Source organism: Oryza sativa, chromosome 9 (assembly GCF_034140825.1).
Source record: "Oryza sativa Japonica Group chromosome 9, ASM3414082v1".
NCBI classification, from domain to species: Eukaryota; Viridiplantae; Streptophyta; class Magnoliopsida; order Poales; family Poaceae; genus Oryza; species Oryza sativa.
The window spans coordinates 9292834-9316658 of NC_089043.1; the positions used below are offsets into that span (position 1 = coordinate 9292834).

At 42.5% G+C, this 23825-nt stretch overlaps 1 long non-coding RNA gene across 2 annotated transcripts; it reads right to left on the minus strand.

Annotated features, from left to right (window-relative positions):
• Positions 1–12630: 12630 nt before the first annotated feature.
• On the minus strand, positions 12631–14269 carry LOC107278881 (uncharacterized). Of its 2 annotated transcripts, XR_001539788.3 has the most exons (5): positions 14120–14269; positions 13756–13835; positions 13431–13485; positions 13213–13257; positions 12631–13090 (listed from the first exon to the last, which is right to left on the minus strand). It is a non-coding gene; the product is annotated as an uncharacterized lncRNA (long non-coding RNA). The 2 variants fall into 2 exon arrangements; XR_001539787.3 differs by lacking the exon at positions 13431–13485.
• Between the last annotated feature and the right edge of the window lie 9556 nt (positions 14270–23825).

The window sequence follows — 23825 nt, forward strand, 5'->3', positions numbered from 1 at the left end:
CAGTGTAGAGGAGTTGGATACAAATGCAAGAGATATATTAGGCTGTCGCACCCTCCCCATGCGGCTTACAAGGAATATATAAATATATATATAGGAGAAAAATAGGAGTCCTTATGGGCAAAGACTCGAAGTCCTAATAGGAAACTAATCCTATAATGCAAAGTCCTATTAGAAAACTAACCCAAATATATAGTAGGCCTAAAATTCGGATCACATATTTAACCATCTCCACTTTAAGACGAATTTCCCTTGTAGCATAAAAATCTTCAATCTCCAAAGAGGACGATCAGGACGATGTCGACCACGAGTGGCGGCGGCGGGGAGCGGCGGCTGCGCGACCACGGCGACGACGACGGGATTTTTTCAATTTTATTTTTTTTCCGTACGGGTGGTATAATTTGACTGCATGGGATAATCGATTATCCCGTGCAGTTGGGCCGCCCGCACGTGAAAATATTGATTTTCACAGACCCTTGGGTGCAGACGGGTGCTACCTCCGCATGAAAAAATGGATTTTGACCACACGGAAAAATGAATTATGTACTAGTGGAATATTCTAAATTAAAAATGTGCATTTTCTTATTGGTCGGTGTGAGCGTTTGTCCTTCATATCACTGTAAGGTGTCAAAAATCATAATTGATAGTATTGTTTGAACTTATTTGAAACTAGTAATCATGCAATGCACGTTTTCCACAAAATATATCACTGGAATACATAATTACACCAAAAAATTTAGAAACTACATCTTCCTAGCACAACCTATTTACCCAAAATTTATAAAACATATCATCATGTAATGTAAGTTGTAACAATAAAAATAACCATTATTATGAGTAAATAGTTATTTTTAGCTTAATCAGAAATGCACAAAAAGGCATCAAAGCAAGATATTGACTTGTTATTCTCTTAGCAGTCATCAACATAACCACTCAGGCATACTACCAGTAGTCCAGTATGCAGACCACAATCAAATGAGTAAAATCTCGGCATTTGTTGGACCTTGAAATGGGGAGACAAAAAGATTATATTGACTTCAAATTTATTTATGTGGTTATATGTCAATAATGTGTCCTAACAAATTCAGGCTTGAATTAAGAGCATGATATCATGGCTTCTGTTGTATAGAAACAGACATAACAAATAGGACGGTTTTCCGTGAAGAAGAGGAGGATGATGTGACCATGGCTACCACGGATGCAACCATTGCTCACATCATGGATGAACAAGAAGATATCGAGATCAAATCCTACAAGTGCTGGAATCCGATTCGGCCACCTGCTACACTGCTGACTTCAAACGGCTACCAAATCTGCATACGACCTCCGTTTTTGGCCCACGAGTACTTGATTGAAAACTCTCGGAGTCCTCTTTCCAACGGATCCGGCCTCATCACCAGACTCCATCTTGTTTGGCCGCAAACACAAAAATAAGGTGTTGCGTCACCTGTCATGGGCCTTTGGTCTTGTAACTTCGTTTGGGACCCCGGCCCAAGTGGGGCCCATGTGGGGTGCGCCCAACCAGGTGGAGCACGACCCTAGAGTCCACTTGGTTATCCTCACACCTTTATAAATAGTTAGGTACCCCTTTAGAGTTTATTGGGTTTTGATAGATTAAAGTTTAGCCATTGCTACTTGCTTGCATCGCGCGTGTCGACTAGACCGTCCGTCTGCTTGTTCTTCAGAACCCCAACTTAACATTTGTATTAAATTCCTATTTACAATATCATATTGCTTTTTCTTGTTCTTGTTTGTTTCTTTGATTTGCTTGCAGAAATAGGGTTGATCTGCACCAGCAAGATCAACAACCCACGGAGAGCTTTCGTTGCTCGGTGAGTTTCTATCAACCTATAACCAGAAAATTGCAATACAAAAAAATATTGTATCCTGTACCTAGCCATATTTGTGCCATTGCATTGTCCATTTCAGTTTTTGCTTTGTTGAGTATTCTGTTGCATCGTCGAGTCGTAGTCGCTAGCCTTAGCGTCTAGTTCGTTTAGAGTTTCGAGTTCTGGTCACGTTTTATACCACAGTCGTCGTCGCCGCCGTGTCATGGTTGTCATCGGCACCTACGAAAACGGAATCGTCTTTCCGCCAGGGTTCCATTTTTGTAGTTTTCATAAGTTTATGTCGGTTCATTTTGTTGTTGAGTTGCATCTAGTGTTTGCAAATACTACGTCTGTTTTTTTGCCGTGCATGTGTGTGCTAGCAAGAAAGAAGGTTGAGAGATTTTTGTAGATTGGATTCGGTTTCCATACGTCACGAAGGAGGAAGGGGAAAGTTTTTGTTTGATTGGTATTGGTTTCCAGATTTCCACCTATTCTGTTTCCATCTAGGCTGAACCATCCCACCTACTGTACCCACCACCACCGTGACTAGAGAGTACGACTCCCTCTCCTCTCTCGGTTTCAAACCTACTCCATGACATCCCTGACACAGCTTGCTGAAAAATTTTGGAGTATCGGATTGGAAATCTGTTTGCAAAAACGGAACCTATGGGACAAGAGCATTCCATTTTTTATAGTTATAATTTTGGGTTTTCACTTTTGTATATCAGTCCCTGTAATTTTTATATTTACGTTTGAGTCCCTGTAATCTTGAATTAAGGTCCTTGAGTTGATTTTTGCTGAAAAAAAATAAAAAAAAAGAAAAAAAGGCAGAAAGGTGCTAAAAAGAAAGAAAACAAAAGCCGCACCGAAAAGAAAAAGAAAAGAAAGTAAAAAAAGATAGAAAAAAGAAAGAAAAGAGAAAAATCAGTTCTATCTTTGAGTTTGCTTTCACATATCAGAGTGTGCCTAAGTTGTTTCTAGTGCTATCCTGTGGTATCGTTTGTGTCTAGGCTCGCGTTTCTAGTACGTTATACCCTAGGACCAGCATGGTACTTGACTTTGAACAATTATTCAACTTTGCATTCTCTGATTTGAGTATTTGCTATTCCTTTACTACATATTTAAGCCTACCCAGAGCTCCACAGATTTAATTGCAGTCATACAGCAAGTGTTTGCCAAGGCATCGATACATCCAACCTCCATTGGGGTGCTTGGTTGAGGCGGTGTACATCACCATTCCGCTTGCTTTGGTAAGAACTTGTAAGAGCTTGGTGAAAAGCTTGAGTGTGTGTAATACTTCAGCTGCCACTACCTAGTAGTTGATAGGAGCGTGCATATTCTTGTGTATGTTTCTTGTTTGCTACTAACAATGACATGGATATGCAAGATCATTGGAGATAACATAGCTTGACATCGACATCTTCGTCGAGACATAACGAGTGATCAACATGATGCTAATGAGGTACGCGATGATGTTCTAACTAAGATCAATAGAGAATTTCAAAAGCATGTCTTGTCTGAGAAACAAAAGGTTATGTGTGCCTCTAGTGTTTTAATTAAACATGCTTCAAATGATTGGAAAACATCTTTATAGGCATAACAAAATACCACAATCTTGGAAAGACCTGAAATGATATTTTAGAGATGTTTATGTTCCCATGTATTATGCTGATATTCTGCTCATCAAACTGCAATGTTTAAAACAAGATACCTGTCGAAACATGAATTCGGCAATAATAAAACGGGGTAGCGTACGAAACCTAAAAGTGGATGGATGTGGAGACAAAGGATTTAGACAGGTTCAGGCCCTCTCAATGAGAGGTAATACCCTACTCCTGTTTGGGGATTTGGATCCGCCGGGTGTATTATAGATCTGACGATCATATGTGCTCCTGCCCCCTAGAGGGTCTCCTGCCCACCTTATATAGGATGGGGGATAGGATTACAAGATAGAAACCTTAACCAATACGGTATCGGTTTCCTAAATCTACTTTACAATCTTATCAAACCAGGACTTTAGGCCGTTCCATAATATACAGGGAAACGTAATACCCAAGTAATGATCCGTTACATATTCTATAGATATAAGTTATCCCCTATAGCTAGTCGGATAACCATGCCGCGTGGGTATGGGGTACCCATAATCTCCACAGTAGCCCCTGAGACCTTCACAGTCGAAAAGATAATCTTCTCTCGAACTAGATTACTCCAAAGCCGAGTGCTTCAATCATCTTCGCCATGGTCTCCCGAGTACTTTTATCAAATCTGAAGACTGTGGAGGGCTGAAAAATAAAGTCAGGTGCATCGACTAGATGCACCTAATAGGTGTAGCCCCCGACTATGTGGTTAGCTGAACAAACTAAGCATATAGTCAAGGAATAAATAATCCAACCAACCGAGTGGTTTTGATAATTGTAATCGACCAAGTGACTTGATATCAATATATAACATATGCGGTGTGAATCCCCGAATAACATGATCCAAGTGATATACCGACTGCTTTGTAAAAATTGATGCGAGCAACCTAAAGTTGACTACATCATTGAAAAACAGCTATAAAGAAGCTTGAATGCTGCGAATAAAGAAATTTCCGAAGTATTGGGCATACGCCACGCGCACACTACTTTAACAGATGTGCTTAAGTCCCTAAAAGACACATGGTTTCACCACAATTGGAAATATATGGCATATGTGGTGTAAAATCCGAGTAAATAAACTCATAAAGGATTTACCAGCCGCCTAGAAAATGACCACAATGAATAATCAGCCTAAGCCATAATATTGGTCAATAAAAATGCACACTTACGGGGCAAAAAGCAATGATATTGTATCCAATCAATTGCTTGATAAACTCAAATAGCGTCATGACTATATAAAAAAGTCAGCGGAGCAGCTATATAAAGCTTTACTGTTTGACACCTTTTAAGATGCATTGTACCAACTCCTAAAAAGTTGAGTAACTGCGGTATAAAAGGGTTTTAAGGTATTGGGCACTTGATCACGCGCACTTTGGCCTAAGCAAAAAGTGCCTGAGTCCCTAAAAGAACGTGACAGGCCACACCTGAAAATATGGGCTGCAGACATATTAGGCCTAGGCCAAAAAATATGCCTTCGACACCCTTTAAAGGATGACGCATGTAACATGCTCCCGAGTAATAGATCTTCCGGGTGATATAGACCAAGTGTAGCTCATATGAATAGCTTCTGATCTGATTGATTATCCCTTATGGGATACTCCAAAATAGATATAAAAATTGAATCCCGACTGGCACAACTATTCGGTTGATAACCCTTACGGGGAATAATAAATAGTCCAGTCTTTAAGTATAGAAAATAGACCCATGATCATGAATTCATGTTGCATGTATCCGGAACAACTCCAAATTGAAGGTATGATACTTGTGTTTGATCTAGTAAGCCCCTGAGCATATAGCTTGTCCTTCTGTCATAGTCACAATTGTTCATTGATGGTAGCAATCAAAAGTAATGAAGTCGCATAGCCATGGAGGCGAAGAAACCAGTCGGCAGCAGACAAGTTAGCCAACAGTGAAGATGAAGGCGTCTAGCAACATCGACAAAATTGAGCAGCCATGGTGGCGAAATAATCAGTCGGTGACAGATGAGGCAGCCGGTGAAGAAGATGAAGATGCCCATTAGTGGCGACATAATAAGCCATCCGTGAAGGCGAGGATACCAGTCGGTGGTGACGAAAGCAAGCCGACGGTGAAGATATAGACACGTATCAAAGGCAATGACGAAATCCATCAATCATGAAGATGAAGAAAATAGTTGACGACGACAAACGCAACTGACATGATGAAGATGACGATGTCGGTGATCTAGCCAATAGCAGTGTAGCAACCAATGATAATGACAAAGACGCTCATCAGCATTTGCATAGTAGGTCAACCGTGAAGGTGAAATAATAAGTCGGCGAAAACATAATCATCCATTAGCAACAGCGGAGATGTCAGGGCCGATGAAGCAGAGGTGCTGGTGATGATGTCAGTGACAATAATCCATCAAATTAATGTTATAGCTGTTGTAGATGCTTCACTTGGAGGAGAGTTGATGTTGTTGTCCAACTCGTCCAAACCGAAATATTTGAAGTTGTTGAAGTAGAATGTCTGCTCCGAATCAAAGATGAAGATAATGACTCCTGGAGTTGACTCGTTGGTTGATTAATTGATTTCTTCAGCTTGACATAAAATTTGTCAAATTTTGAGCCTTGTATTTGTGTAGCCCCCGACTCTTTGGTTAGTTGGGAAACAACTGAACATAGAGTCGAGAATTATAGCTTCTTGTCGTCGAGTAGTCATTGCTTGATTGAAGATATGTGTTGAAGATGTCCAAGTAGAAATCCTGAATATTGGAGAGCCTCTTGTTGTAGTAAAATAACATGGCATCGCATACCGAGATGTCGAGGCTCACAAAGACGTCATGGTTGGTGAAGTAGCAAAACTTGCGAAGTAGCAGCAATAGAGTTTGCCAGTGCCGAAGATAATAAAGATGAAGTCGCTCTACCGTGATGACAAAGTTGCATTGCCGTGATGAAGTGAACACGAGTCGGCGGCAACAGAAGCAAACTGGTAGTGAAGACGCGCAGTTGTGAAGATAAAAGCACCAGTCGGCGACGGCATAACCAGTCGGCGACGGAAGACGATGATGTTCATCAGTAGTGGTAGCTGTCTAAACCAGACGTAGAGGTGAGGGCACTAGTCAGCAGCAGACGTAGACAGCTTGCGTTGAAGATGATGATGCCTATTAGCGGTGACGGTGATGTAGCCAGCTGTGAAGAAGATAGCATCAGTTGGCGTCATAACAGGCCAGCCGTGCAGGCAGTGACACCAGTCGGCGGCGGACGAGGCGGCCGGTCGGTGAAGACGTAGACGCCCAACAACGGCGGCATAATAGGCCAGCCGTGCAGGCGGAAACACCAGTCGGCGGCGGACGAGGCGGCCGGTCGGTGAAGACGTAGACGCCCAACAACGGCGGCATAATAGGCCAGCCGTGTAGGCGGAAACACCAGTCGGCGGCGGACGAGACGGCCGGTCGGTGAAGACGTAGACGCCCAACAACGGTGGTGTGACCAAACAACCGTATAGGCGAAGACACCAGTCGGCGACGATGACGGCAAGCCGGTGGTGATGTTCTGACTGATCCATTCCTGGAGCGTAAGAGATAAGCTTAAAGCCATGAATCCCTTTTGTGCATATCTGGATCTGGATCCTGCAGAACAAACATATAGGATGAGTAGTATCTGATATAAATATAATACTCGAGAAAAAATCAAGTATTTTAAAATATTTATAAATATGTATTTCTCCTCTTGTCAATTTTGATTTCCCCGAGCAGATGACTCTGTACGTTTAAACACTCTGTCCGACTAGTCATAGCCCCCAAGCATCGGGAGTCGGCCTAGGCATTTCCCAAACATGCATATGAGTGACATGAGTTCGTCATTAATGGAATAAAGTTTCACGGATCAGAATTTACTACTCAGGTACTTTTGCAATTATTAAGAGCAGAAAATAAATTTATCTCATCTCTATGCTTTTGATTTATTCCGAATAATACTTAGCACCTTGCGTTACTCGGTCCATCCAACGAGCCCCCGGGTGATAGGAATCGGCCCAAAGGCAACCATCCATTGGCAAACCAAACGGAAAGCATAGGAAGATAGAACTCCATAACTCGATAGGTACTTTTGTACTCAGATTATGTCGCAAGCAATCAAGATAAATATTATAAAAAATATGATATAACATCTGTAGACCCCGACTCACTACTCAATGGAAGACCAATTGGTGTAGTGAGGCAGAGGAAAAGGAAAAATATCATATAAAGAATAAAATAAATGATGACTTAGCTTTGTAATATTCCCCTTGGTGATGGCAGAGGTGGCCAATGTGGGAACAAAGTCGTCCAACAATAACAATGAAGACACCAGTCGGCGGCGACGAAGGCGGTCGACGGTGAAAGCGAAGATGCCCACTAATGGCGGCATAATAGGCCAGCCGTGTAGGCGGAGATACCAATCGGCGGCGGCGAAGACAAGCCGGCTGCGAAGTCGTAGACGCCCAGCAACGGCAGCATAATAGGCCAGGCTATGTAGGCGGAGACACCAGTCGGCGGCGGCAAAGGCGAGCCGTCGGTGAAAGCGTGGACGCCCATGAACGGTGGTGTGACCAACCAACCGTATAGGCGAGGACACCAGTTGGCGGCGACGGAGGCAGGCCGGTGGTGAAGTCGTAGACGCCCAACAGCGGCGGCTTAATAGACCAGCCGTGCAGGCGAAAACACCAGTCGGCGGCGACGAAGGCCAGCTGGTCGGTGAAGACGTGAACGCCCATGAACGGTGGTGTGACCAACCAACCGTATAGGCGAGGACACCAGTCGGCGGCGACGGAAGCAGGCCGGTGGTGAAGTTGTAGACACCCAACAGCGGCGGCATAATAGGCCAGCCGTGCAGGCGAAAACACCACTCGGCAAGAGTAGTGCCGCGGCGTTACATGCAAACAGCAGAAAATACCAAGAGAGATTAATCTGACATTTAGAGATCAATCTAATAAACAACAATAAGTTGAAAAGGAAAAAACCCGGTGAAGTCGGAGATTAAAAGGAAAAAACTCGCCGAGATTGATCTCTTCGACTGACTCCGAGACGGAGAAAATTGGTCGTCGGTGTTGCACCGTGTCGCTAGGGCTAATCAAGCAATCGGCACTGAGATGGTGAGGCCTCCCGGCGGCAGTAGAAGCAGCCAGAAGAATCGGCCAGCCGGCCAACGACGATTATATGTAAGTAAAAACCCAAATCGATTTGATTAGTAATACAAAGCATATATACAATGTATGCTGTATAAATTTGGGTATGCATGCATGCTTCTGTAGATGGATGGTGATGGCGCAGTCGTGACATCGTGGCCGGAAAATTAATTGAGTGCACATGCAAACGAATAAATATCGATCCATCCAAGCCCAGGATATGTTTGATTTGTCCGGCACAAATGCATGTTTGCATCGGCCAGGTCATTATTGGCGATGACCCAGATCGCGTGATTCGAAACCGGCCAGGAGGACGCGAGCGCCAAGCCCCAGCAGGGACGAGATGTATGTGCGGTTTGGTCGAGATCATGGCGATGTACAGTACGGTGGCCAATCCCGTCGATCGTCCTGGCAGCGGATAGCTTTCCCCGACGTGCGGCGGATAGCCAAATCGTCGAGACATGAAAACAAGAAAAATACCAGGGCATCAATCTGTGATTAGATTTCAATCTAAAGACGATAGATTAGAACGACAAACCCGATATCTTCCTGTAGATTGATTTGATCAGAAGATGGCGTCGACGGCAGAGGATCTCACGCTACATAGGCGAAGACGAAGCCGGCGACTCCTGAAAATTGATTCCATCGTACTTTGACGGAAAACTCGACGCACCCCTACCTGGCGTGCCAACTGTCGAAACACGAATTCGGCAATAATAAAACGGGGTAGCGCACGAAACCTAAAAGTGGATTGATGTGGAGACAAAGGATTTAGACAGGTTCAGGCCCTCTCAATGAGAGGTAATACCCTACTCCTGTTTGGGGATTTGGATCCGCCGGGTGTATTATATATCTGACGATCATATGTGCTCCTGCCCCTAGAGGGCCTCCTGCCCACCTTATATAGGATGGGGGACAGGATTACAAGATAGAAACCTTAACCAATACGGTATCGGTTTCCTAAATCTACTTTACAATCTTATCAAACTAGGACTTTAGGCCGTTCCACAATATACAGGGAAACGTAATACCCAAGTCATGATCCGTTACATATTATATAGATATAAGTTATCCCCTATAGCTAGTCGGATAACCATGCCGTGTGGGTATGGGGTACCCATAATCTCGACAATACCAAAAGTGTTACTTCATATTATCATGATTTTCATGCTTGTTTATTACGTTGTGGCTTAGATGAATGCGAAGAAGCTACAGAATTGAGGTTTTTACGTGGGCATAACAAAGAAATTCAGGACATGCTTGCTTGTGAAAAATATAGATCTCTTTCTCATTTGTTACAACTTGCTTGCAATGCTGAAAGTAAAATAGAGGAGGATATGAAAAAGAAGCACGCTATGTCTTTGCCTCCTATTACTAACCATTTGCAGGAAGTGCATAATCATGAAAATGAGGAAAGAGACATGAAAGAGCCGCTAATCCCATTGTTCACACTCGAATTCGATGCACCTTCATCATCTAAAGAGATCATCGAAGGTAAACTAAATGGTGCTGAAATTAATCAAGGTGAGTGTGTTGTTAATGAACTAAATTTGTCCACTTTTCATGCTATAGTAGAGCAACCCTTAGTGGAACAAACTGTTGAGATTCCTTTGTCACAAGTTGATTTGTTTGTTGTTCCTTGTGATAAAGAAGAGTTGTGTGATAATACTTCACTTATATCAACGCCTATTTCTAATGTTGGTTCTTTACGTGATGATTTTAAGCATGTTATTCACATTGCTAATGAAGTAGAGGAACGTGAATTGACATCTTTTTTAAATACTTTGGGCTATGTTCACTTTGATGATTTTTATGAGCTTGATAATTTGAAGGAGAAATTATTTGCTAACTATGATTTGCCATGTCCAACCAATGTTATATTTCACATCTTTGGCGAATATAATAATCTTGGAATATATTTTTTGCATAGGGTTTACATCTGCTCGGATTTATAACTTCCTGTACATGTGGATAAAATATGCAAGTTAGAGAGAAATGTTATTGCTAACCAAATTGTCTCTAGTTTGCCTTGTTTTGATAGGAAGAAACAGGTTGTTGTAAATGGACTACGTAAAGAGCACCATATAGAAAAACCGAGAACGGTTTTTCGTGAAGAAGGGGAGGATGATGTGACCATGGCTACCACGGATGGAACCATTGCTCATATCATAGATGAACAAGAAGATATCGAGATCAAGTCCTACAAGTGCTGGAATCCGATTCGGCCACCTGCTACACTGCTGACTTCAAACGGCTACCGAATCTGCATACGACCTCCGTTTTTGGCCCACGAGTACTTGATGGAAAGCTCTCGGAGTCCTCTTTCCAACGGATCTGGCCTCATCACCAGACTCCATCTCGTTTGGCCGCAAACACAAAAACAAGGTGTTGTGTTACCTGTCATGGGCATTTGGGCTTGTAACTTCGTTTGGGACACCGGCCCAAGTGGGGCCCATGTGGGGTGTGCCCCAACCAGGTGGAGCATGACCCTAGAGTCCACTTGTTCGTCCTCACACCTTTATAAATAGTTACGTACCCCTTTACAGTTTCTTGGGTTTTGATAGATTAAAGTTTAGCCATTGCTACTTGCTTGCAGCGCGCGTGTCGGCTAGACCGTCCGTCTGCTTGTTCTTCGGAACCCCAACTTATCATTTGTATTAAATTCCTATTTGCAATATCAGATTGCTTTTATCTTGTTATTGCTTGTTTCTTTTATTTGCTTGCAGAAGTAGGGTTTATCTACACCGGCAAGATCAATAACCCATGGAGAGGTGTATCGATCGCTAAGGCGCAACACAACGTCTCGTACGGTTGCAGTCGGATCGTCAACGTTTCTCCCAAATCATAGTTATCACCAACTCACCGAAAAGTCAGGCCAAACAACAGCCTTGAGTGTCACGAGTGGAACTCAGGGTTCATCATATATTCTCTTGTAAAATAAATTATGTCATGTTGTTTGACCTTAAAACTCTCCGGTTTTAAAATTTTTGATGTCTTAGACAAGTTTTAGATCAAACTTTTATATCTTTGAGTATCGATAACTTTATAAATATTCAGTTTAAGGGCACTAGAACAACATATATATTTGTCTTGCAAAATACTATAATAAAGTAAAATGTATTTATTTATTGTATATATTATAATAGAAATACATAGTGAAACACATATTTTATAAAGGGAAAATCCTGAATTACACCCTTGAGATATTGGGTCAATATGAATTACCCCCTCAAACTGGAAAACCATATATCTTTCACCCTCAACTATTAGCCAGATAAATTACCCCCGGACTCAAACCGGACTGGTTGTGGTCCTATGTGGCAGACCAGTCAGCGATCTTTTTTTAATCAATGAGCCCCACCTATCAATCTCTCACCCTCTTTCTTCCCCCTCACCTCTCTATCTCTCTCTACTCTCTCTCTCTCTCTCTCTTCCCCCTCAATCACCTCAAGGACAGCAGCGGCATGCAACTCGGCGCGTCCATGGTCGCAGGCATGTGACTTGCGACTTGTTGGGGGCGGCGAAAGGGATTCCCGCAGCCACCGGCACTCAGGTCAGCTCGAGGCCACGGAGCTCGGGAGGCCAGCAGTTGCCGACGCGCAGCTCGTCGAGGGCTGCTCGTAGCCACCGGCGCTCGGGTTGGTGGAGAGGGCTGCAAAGCGAGCCGAGGACGGCGGTAGGCAGAGCTCGGGGCGATGGAGAGGGCGCCCATAGCCGCCATCTCTGCTGCCGCCAGCGCGCGTCTCGCCTACGCCACAGGTGTGCGGGACTCCTCCGGGCTCTGACGCGAGAGAGAGAGAGGGGGTGAGAGGGACATAGAGATATCTGACAGATGGGCCCATCTTATTTTTAATAAAAGAATTGCTGACTGGACTGCCACGTAGGATCAATACGCTTGCAAAGCTGCTCGGGGGATTTATTTTTATCCAGTATTGATAGTTGAGGGTGAAAAATATCTTATTTTCGGGTCTAGCGCGGTAATTCGTACTTACCAAATAGTTCAAGGATGTAATTCGGACTTCCCTTTAAAAATTGTATCATGGTATAAAACGTTAAGAATTATGGAACAACAGGAGTTACAGATTTGTACGATTAGGACCTGTTTGGGAAGCTTAAAATTCTAAGAACTAGCTAGTTGATATTCAGCTTTTGAGAATATGGAAAAGCTGGGTTTCTCAGCTTCTAGCTTCTAGTTCATTTTCTAGATTCTACAACTATACAGCTTTTCAAAATCTAGACCAAAAACTGAACTGTTTTGGGAGCTTCTGATTCTGGGAGAAGTTGTAGCAGGTAGAGCCTCCCCCAATTAGACGCTTTAGATTGTCCCAGTAGTGTAGGATTCTGATTCTGGAAGAAGTTGTAGCAGGTAGAGCCTCCCCCAATTGGACGCTTTAGATTGTCCCAGTAGTCTAGGATTCCTAGATCTAGCTACTGGTATGTATGGATCAAAGCAAAATTTGTTTGTTCATTTTTGCTCCGTAATGCGTGGACCAATATTTCCTAAGAAAATCACATGAGCGACTTTAATTTGTGATCACAAAATCCTTTTAACGTACGTTTGCATTTTAGATTTGAACCAAAAACTTATCTTAGATGTGTAGACGTCATTAATTGCTGATTACCTGATCATTTTCGTATGCTGAACTAGATGATACTCCGCCGCGTTGCTGCGGAACATTGTAATAGTTAAATAAACTGGTATAGTAATTATGAGAAACTGTAACAACTTACATATGAAAAGAAAAGAAATTATTGTGCCTTAGGAGTACTATGTTTGTGATGATTTTCTTATGTAAATCCAACAAAAATGGCAATAAATAAGAGGTGGTATGGTTAGGACCTTCCAGATGTGGTAGTCCAACTGTTGTGTTAGGGACAGGCAGAACATGATGGCCCTATAAGTTTAGTTTAGATAGTAATTAGAAGGAGAAACCGAAGAACCTGTTGGTAGGTTGTTTACGTTTCATGAGTTAAAAATGAGAAGATTAGGAAGATTAGCATTGGAGTTCTGCTTCTGCAGGCTAAAAATTTTATGGGAGAGAATGTTGTTTCGATGATAAATATTTGGAATCAAACAGCAACTGAAGTAGTACATATGGTTCTTTTCTTAACACTTATTGGAAGCATGAACGAAAATAAGTGTAAAAGCCGGAAAATATTGTCACCTTTGTGAATAGTGTGCAATTGTGCATCCATGTGTAATATGCAAAAAATGCATCTTGAAAATTGAACAGTTGCCTCAGACCTAGTCAAATAGCACACAGACAGAAAATAAAAAGCTATTAATTTGTCATGTAGCACAAGTTTGATAGATGCACATAAATACATATTACGATAGAAAAAAATTGTTGTGCTGAATCATACTATATTTTGCATCAAATATTAGTAGCAACGTAGGAGTATACAGACTAAAACTTATAATCCTGAGGCTTTATGTTGCAAAGGAACTATTGGTAAATATCCCCCACCCTAGAATGATGCATGAAAACTGATTTAGGGAGAGATAACATTGCTCACATCATCTGTTACCTTAATGGCTTAACGTGGTTCCGTAGGCTACATCATTGGACAACTCATTCAAAAGTCGTTTGCTGAAGATCACCTGATGGCTGATGCTACCTGTCTACCTCAAATGCAGTATATGTGTAGGCATTTTATCAATCAGAGGCACATATTGGTTGGAGAAATTTACCTCGGAACAGATTCACTCGTTTCTGCAGCAGCGGGAGCAACGGACGGAGAGAAACTCCTCAATTTTGATCGATATATCCAGGGACTGAAGATACTCCAGGAAACAAGAACACAAATTGCCTGTGGCATCCGTCACTCAGATCAGAGTCGACCCAATAGAAATACTTACGGCAAGAAAAGAACCTCCTGATTTAAGAAGGCTATAGCTGCCGCATTAGATGCAGGCATTTTCTTGGAGTGAAGACATGGGGCGACAGTTTGAAGAGAGGGAAACGAACTGGATGAAATAATTGATTTGGATTGGATTGCATTTACGAGAGACAATGTGGGTGGCTGATGGTTGAATGCCAGGGGATCGCGGGGCTAGGTGCATGGGCGTATCGATTGGGCGGGGAAGGCGAACCGGCCGACGCTAGGAGGGGGAGACGAAGCGGAGCCCATGCGGCACGGAGGCGGACAACATGCTGGCGCCGGTACGGGGGAGCGCGTTGAGTGAGATGGAGAGAATGCAACGGCGATGCACGCGATGGGGATAGGCGAGCGCCATGCGGGAGATGGATAGGATGTGGCGGCGATAGAGATGTGGTGGGGGCGGCGGAGCAAGATGCGGAAGAGGGTGCCGATGCGGGTGTGCGACTAAGCGAGAGAGATGCGCGGTGGCCGGTGGGGTGGCGATGTGATGCGGGAGAGGGAGCCGATGTGGGTGCACGAGAGAGATGCGATGGGGGTGGCGATGCGCGAGCACTATGCGGGAGAAGGAACCGACGCGGATGCGGGCGTGTGGACGGATCAGCAGAGCGATTAGATTGGATCGAACGGCTAGGAAAAAAAGATGACGTGGAAGCACAGGAACCAGAGAATTACTAATAGTGGGGATGATTTGTAGAGGTGTATAGGATTACTGTACCGTATCATTTGGAATAGACAGCTCAATGTACAGATTAATCGTCATCACTGGGATTTCACTCGTATATGAAAATCAGCATAAGTTACTCCCTCAGTTTTTTAATAGATGACGATGTTCACTTCTGAACACATTTGACCATTCGTCTTATTCAAAAATTTTATGCAAATATATAAGATATAAATCATGCTTAAAATAAAACAACTCACAACAAAATAAATTATAATTACGTAAATTTTTGAATAAGACAAATAGTCAAACGTGTGATAAAAATCAATGGCATCATCTATTAAAAAACGGAGATAGTATTTATATACTATAGACACCCATTTGCATTATCGATAGCACCCACACGTTGTATAACATATGTACCCTGGTGGAATAATTAGCCGTAAAATACAAGCACCCATAGTCTAGGATTTGAACTCGAGTGGTGATCTGGTTCCACCACAAGAAAACCTAACCAGTTTGTAAAATCAAGAGTTATAGGTGTATATATTTTTAAAGACACTTTAAATGTTGCCTAAAATATTTTTAATGTAGAGACACTTTAGAGATATTTTTATTCATATTTTCTCAAATTTATCTTGTAAATGCATGTTTTTTTCAACACTTTAAAATTTGACTAATATGTAAAGGCATATTCTCGAGGTATTTCAATTCCTGTAGAGGTACTTTTTGGAATTTTAATCGACCCTAAGTAACTAGATATGACATAAGAGTGGTATGATTAGAGCAAGAGGCATCGAGTTCAAGGATCACCAATTGTATGGAAAGAGATAGTATTTTTTTTCCTTGGTTTGCTATGGTTGTGGCTTTTTTTAATGTCTTAGAAAATACCTTTAATGTATTTTTTATTGACTATTGCATCTAGAAAAAAAATAAAAAAAACACGAGTGATGGAGGGCAATGGAATGGTAAAAATCTAAACATTCTATATAAAAGAGTAAATTGCGCTAGCAAGCAAGTTCAACAACATGCAAATTACTCTTTTTGGTATAATGACTTGGGTAGTCCGTATGGACCTGTCCAAAACAATCTGTGGAGATTATGGGTACCCTAACCCATACGGCATGGTTATCCGACTAGTTTTAGGGGATAGCTTATATCTATGGAATATGTAACAGATCATAACTTGGGTATTACGTTTACTTTTATATTATGGAGCGGCCTAAAGTCTTGATTTGATAATATTGTACCGATACCGTATTGGTTAAGGTTTCTATCTTGTAATCCTGCTCCCCATCCTATATAAGGTGGGCAGGAGGCCCTCTAGGGGGCATGAGACACAACTAGATCGTCAGATCTATACTACACCCGGCGGATTCAAATCCCCAAACAGGAGTAGGGTATTAGGGCCTGAACCTGTCTAAATCCTTTGTCTCCGCATCCATCCACTTCTAGGTCTCGTGCGCTACCCCCTTTTATTATTGCCGAATTCATGTTTCGACAGATGACGCGCCAGGTAGGGGTGCGTCGAGTTTCCGTCGGTAAAGTGCGATGGAATCAATCATCAACATGACCGGATCGTACACGCGCGTCATCCACCGTCGCAGTGGGCTGCATCACCGCCGCAAGGAGGACGGAGGGCGCGTCTCATCAGAGCGTTGAGCGCCTGCCAGATCGAGATATCGCGCCGATCGGTCGTGTGCTGTTTGGACTTCCGGATCGGCGAGCAGCTACACGTGACCTGCAGCAACCAGCCGCCGGCACATGATCTCCGTCGACGTCGCTTGGTCTAATTCAATCCGGCCGACCACCTCGATCAATCTACATCCATGCAGCTGTATAGTCCACGCGTCAGATCGATCCGCATGTGCATCACATGACGAGGGCCAAGCAGGGAGCAAGAATATGGCATATGCATCTAATCTTCTTTCTGCTAATTAGATTGATTATTAAATCAGATTGATTGATGGTCTTTTTCTTCTTTGCTCTTTCTTCTGGTGTATGCATGTTGCCGGCGACCAAGGTGTTCAATTAGGCATGGCATAATTAAGCCGTCGCAACGCATGGCGAAGCCGTCCACTCTCTGAGCGAATTCGAGTCGTGGGCTGGACAGGCATGCACGAAAGTTCACATGACAAGATCGCTGGAGATGTACAGGATGTGTCGATTCAACCGCCATGCATGGATTAATTAATCCAGCCATACATGCATTCAATCGCTGAGATTTATACATTTAATTTGCTGATATTAATCAGATTTATTTGATTTGTTTCCATGTGAATCGCGGAGCTTCACCAATGGACGTCCTGTGGCTACCACGGGTCACACATGGGAACAGCCGGCCTATGGCTTGTCAGGAGAGAACACATGCAGAACATGCCGAGCTATGGATCGCTTGATTAGTCCTAGCGACACAGTGCAAGACCGACAACCAATTTTCTCCGTCTCGGAGTCAGTTTGATCGAGGAGATCAATCTCATTTCTGCTGTCTACATGTAATACCGCGGCACTATTGCTACCGACTGGTGTCCTCGCTTATACGGTTGGTTGGTCACACTACCGTTTATGAGCGTCCACGACTTCACCGACCGGCTGGACTTCGCCGCCGCCGACTGGTGTTTCCGCCTGCACGGCTGGCCTATTATGCCACCGTTGTTGGGCGTCTACGACTTCACCGCCGGCCTGCCTCCGTCGCCGCCGACTGGTGTCCTTTCCTATACGGTTGGTTGGTCACACCACCGTTCATGGGCGTCCACGACTGCACCGACCGGTTGGACTTCGCCACCGCCGACTGGTGGTTCCGCCTGCACGGCTGGCCTATTATGCCACCGTTGTTGGGCGTCTACGACTTCATCACCGGCCTGCCTCCGTCGCCACCGACTGGTGTCCTTGCCTATACGCCTATTATGCCGCCGTTGTTGGGCGTCTACGACTTCACCGCCGGCCTGCCTCCATCACTGCCGACTAGTGTTTTCGCCTATACGGTTGACGGACTCCGCCGCCGTTGATGGGCCTCGTCATCTACACCACCGGCTTCCGACTGGTGTTTCCACTGTTATTGATGGACAACTTTGTTCCCACATTGGTCACCTCTGCCATCATCTAGGGGAATATTACAAAGCTAAGTCATCATTTATTTCATTCTTTATATGATATTTTCCTTTTCCTTTGCCTCACTACATCAACTGATTCACCGTTGACTAGTGAGTCGGGGGCTACAGATGTTATCATATTTTTTCAACAATTTTCATAATATTTATCTTGATTGCTTGCGAAATAATCCGAGTAACAATAAAGTGCCTATCGAGTTATGGAGTTCTATCTTCCTATGCTTTTCGTTTGGTTTGTCAATGGATAGTTGCCTTTGGGCCGATTCCTAGCACCTGGGGGCTCGGTGGATGGACCGAGTAACGCAAGGTGCTAAGTATTATTCGGAATAAATCAAAAGCACAGAGATAAGATAAATTTATTTTCTGCTCTTAACAATTGCAAAAGTACTCGAGTAGTAAATTCTGATTCGTGAAACTTTGTTCCATTAATGACGAGCTCATGTCACTCATATGCATGTTTGGGAAGTGCCTAGGCCGACTCCCGATGCTTGGGGGCTATGACTAGTCGGACAGAGTGTTTAAACGTACGGAGTCATCTGCTCGGGGAAATCAAAATTGACAAGAGGAGAAATATATATTTATAAATATTTTAAAATACTTGAATCTTTCTCAAGTACTGTATTTACATCAGATACTACTCATCCTATATGTTTGTTCTGCAGGATCCAGATCCAGATATGCATAAAAGGGATTAATGGCTTTAAGCTTATCTCTTACGCTCTAGGAATGGATCAGTCAGAACATCACCACCGGCTTGCTTTCGCAGCCGCCGACTGGTGTCACCGCCTGCACGGCTGGCCTATTATGCCACCGTTGTTGGGCGTCAACGTCTTCACCGACCGGCCGCCTCGTCCACCTCCGACTGGTGTTTCCGCCTGCACGGCTGGCCTATTATGCCACCGTTGTTGGGCGTCTACGCCTTCACCGACCGGCCGCCTCGTCCGCCGCCGACTGGTGTTTCCGCCTGCACGGCTGGCCTATTATGCCGCCGTTGTTGGGCGTCTACGTCTTCACCGACCGGCCGCCTCGTCCGCCGCCGACTGGTGTTTCCGCTTGCACGGCTGGCCTATTATGCCGCCGTTGTTGGGCGTCTACGTCTTCACCGACCGGCCGCCTCGTCCGCCGCTGACTGGTGTTTCCGCCTTGATAGCTGGCTTATTATGCTATTACTGATGGACACCTTTGTTTTCACCGTCTGGTTTTTGCCATCGCCGACTGGTGTTTCTATCTTCACGACTATGCGTCTTCGCCACCGGTTTGCTTCCGCTGCCTCCGACTCGTGTTCACTTCATCACGGCAATGCAACTTTTTCATCATGGTGGAGCGACTTCATCTTTATTATCTTCGGCACCGGCAAACTCTATTGCTGCTACTTCGCAAGTTTTGCTACTTCACCAACCACGACGTCTTTGTGAACCTCGATATCTTGGCATGCGATGCCGTGTTATTTTACTACAACAAGTGGCTCTCCAATATTCAGGATTTCTTCTTAGACATCTTCAACACATATCTTCAATCAAGCAATGACTATTCGACGACAAGAAGCTACAGTTCTTGACTCTATGTTCAGTTGTTTCCCAACTAATCAAAGAGTCGGGGGCTACACAAATACAAGGCTTAAAATTTGACAAATTTTATGTCAAGCTGAAGAAATCAATTAATCAACCAACGAGTCAACTCCAGGAGTCATTATCTTCATCTTTGCTTCGGAGCAGACATTCTACTTCAACAACTTCAAATATTTCGGTTTAGACGAGTTGGACAACAGTATCAACTCTCCTCCAAGTGAAGCATCTACAACAGCTATAACATTAATTTGATGGATTATTGTCACTGACATCATCACCAGCACCTCTGCTTCATCGGCCCTGACATCTCCGCTGTTGCTAATGGATGACTATGTCTTCGCCGACTTATTATTTCACCTTCACGGTTGACCTACTACGCAAACGCTGATAAGCGTCTTTGTCATTATTATCGGCTGCTACACCGCTATTGACTGGATCGCCGACATCGTCATCTTCATCAACATCCTGTCAAGCCTCTTAAGCATAGCCTACACTGCTGCCGTTGATGGGCAACTTCGTCATCATAGCCGGCTATCTCTGTTGCTGTTAATCATCATTACCGTCGGATGCGTTTGCCGCCGCCGACTATTTTCTTCATCTTCATGATTGGTGGATTTCGCCATCACTGTTGATGCGCCTCTACATCTTCATCACTTTTGATTGGTATCACTATCTTCACTACCACCAATATTTTTGCCACCTCTGGTGGGCAATATTATTTCTATATTGGTCGTCTTGTCTCTATGCCAACTACGTCAGCTACCATCAATGGACAATTGTGACTACGTGCTTAGGGGCTTACTAGCTCAAACACAAGTATCATACCTTCAAGTTGGATTTTGTTTTGATATTATTTTCTATGCTCGAAGACTGGACCAATCATTACTCCCCGTAAGGGTTATCAACCGTATATTTGCACCAGTCAGGATTCAATTTTTGTATCTATTTTGGAGTATCCCATAAGGGATAATCACTCAGATCAGAAGCTATTCATATGAGCTACACTTGGTCTATATTACCCGGAAGATTTATTACTCGGGAGTATGTTACATGCGTCATCCTTTAAAGGGTGTCGAAGGCATATTTTTTGGCCTAGGCCTAATATGTCTGCAGCCCATATTTTCAGGTGTGGCCTGTCACGTTCTTTTAGGGACTTAGGCACTTTTTGCTTAGGCCAAAGTGCGCGTGATCAAGTGCCCAATACCTTAAAATCCTTTTATACCGCAGTTGTTCAACTTTTTAGGAGTTGGTACAATGCATCTTAAAAGGTGTCAAACAGTAAAGCTTTATATAGCTATCCCGCTGACTTTTTTATATAAGTCAAGGTGCTGTTTGGGTTTTTAAGCAATTGATTGGATACAACATCATTGCTTTTTACCACGTAAGTGTGCATTTTTATTAACCAATATTATAGCTTAGGCTGATTATATATATCTTGGTCATTTTTCAGGCGGTTGGTAAATCCTTTATGAGTTTATTTACTCGGATGTTATACCACATATGCCATATATTTCCAGGTGTGGTGAAACTATGTATCTTTTAGGGACTTAAGCACATCTGTTAAAGCAGTGTGCGCATGGTGTATGCCCAATACTTTGGAAATTTCTTTATTCACAACATCAAGCTCTTCTTTATAGCTGTTTTGCTATGTGAATTTTCAAATATGTTGTCAACTTTAGGTTGCACGCATCATATTCTGCAAAGCAGTCAGTATATCACCTGGATCATATTATTCGGGGATTCACACCGTATATGCTATGTATTGGTATCAAGTCACTTGGTTGACTATAATTATCAAAAACCACTCAGTTGGTTGGATTATTTATTCCCTGACTTATGCTTGGTTTATTCAATTAACCCCATGGTCGGGGGCTACACCTATTAGGTGCATCTAGTCGATGCACCTAAGTTTATATTTAATTATTTTTCAGCCCTCCACAGTCTTCAGATTTGGTAAAAGTAGTTGGGAGACCATGGCAAAGATGATTGAAGCACTCGGCTTTGGAGTAATCTGGTTTGAGAGAAGATTATCTTTTCGACTGTGAAGGTCTTAGGGGCTACTGTGGAGATTATGGGTACCCTATACCCACACGGCATGGTTATCCGACTAGTCTTAGGGGATAGCTTATATCTATGGAATATGTAACAGATCATGACTTGGGTATTACGTTTCCTTTTATATTATGGAGCGGCCTAAAGTCCTGATTTGATAATATTGTAGAATATATTTAGGAAACCGATACCGTATTGGTTAAGATTTCTATCTTGTAATCCTGCCCCCCATCCTATATAAGGTGGGCAGGAGGCCCTCTAGGGGGCATGAGACACAACTAGATCGTCAGATCTATACTACACCCGGCGGATTCAAATCCCCAAACAGGAGTAGGGTATTACCTCTCATCGAGAGGGCCTGAACCTGTCTAAATCCTTTGTCTCCGCATCCATCCACTTCTAGGTCTCGTGCACTACCCCTTTTATTATTGCTGAATTCATGTTTGGACACAATCCATACAAGCTAAAAGTTAATCTAACGTGCCTCACCCTGACAACACCTACATACATTAGCATTTGTTTTGCAAAAGAAAACACAAAAAATAACACCAGACTCTGAGAGTGCTCAAGGATGCATTTTTCTAGTAAGTTGCCTAAAAACGATTTGCAACATAATTATTACTCCCTCCGTTTTATAATAAATGACGCCATTGACTTTTGAATACATGTTTGATCATTCGTCTTATTCAAAAATTTTACGCAAATATATAAGAGATAAATCATACTTAAAGTAATTTAAGTGATAAAATAACTTAAAAAAATAAATTATAATTACATAATTTTTCTGAATGAGATGAATGGTTAAATATGTGACAAAAAGTCAACGACGTTATCAATTAAAACACAAAATCTAAACCGAGAAGCCTCTCGGTTTAATCAGCTCCAATAAATAAAGAAACTCATTTGTTCTTTCCATTGGTATTGGGACTCGGGCTCACAACTATAGTGACAATACAAATCAATCGGTTTTTATCTCTATTATTATAAAAATTGAAGATGTTTTTGCTGGTACTTTCATAGATCATTCGTGTTTGAGTCGGTTTTAAGCTTCATTCGCATTTAGAAATATATACCCGCTTTTGACTCCGTTTCTAAGTTGGTCCGCTTTTGAAAATACAAAAACAGTCATATAGAAATCTCTTTAAAAAAACTCACATACTCCTAACTGCAGCTCATAATTTTCTAAGAAAATATATATTCAAGTGAATTCCCACAGTGAATTTCACTTTTAACTAATATGTATAAAAATAACAAAATTAAAATATGTTTTCCAGTCAACTTAAAAGAATAAACTGATTTTTTTAATTTTTAATTATTCGTATTTTATTTGTTTTCATTGGTTTCTATAATGATTCCAAGAAATCCGATGATATCGCTTGTGCGGTTATTTTGGTCTCTGATTAGGCCATACATGACGTTTTGGATTCGTATTAAGATTTTACGCTTCGTTACATGTAGATGTAAATGTATGTTTGCATTCGATCACCCAGCGAATCAAAGTAGGATTAACTGTATAATAACTAAAAATTTAATAAAAAATAATATTAATAATGGTTAGAGTTATATCATATTATAAAAATAATTTAGGAATATCTTCGCTTGTAGAAAAATATCTTTATGTATTCATTTATCATCCATCATCAGTCCGAATGCGGATCATAAGGATTTCTTTTTATCTTGGGGTGGATTTTGATATATGAGAATCTGAACAAATTTTAAATGAGGAAAGACTGGTCAAAAAAGTAATTTGAAAGGTAAAAAAGTTGGATTCACTTTCAAATTTCTGAATTGAGTTTGAGAAAATTTTTGGAAAATGTCAAAGTACAGATCTAATGTTTATCAAAATTTTAGTTTATCCTGTTGCAACGCACGGACACTTTTTCCGAGTTATACAAAACGTAAAGAACTAATTATGGAATTGGAAGGGAGGGGATAAGGCTAAGCTAATCCTTGGGGACTTT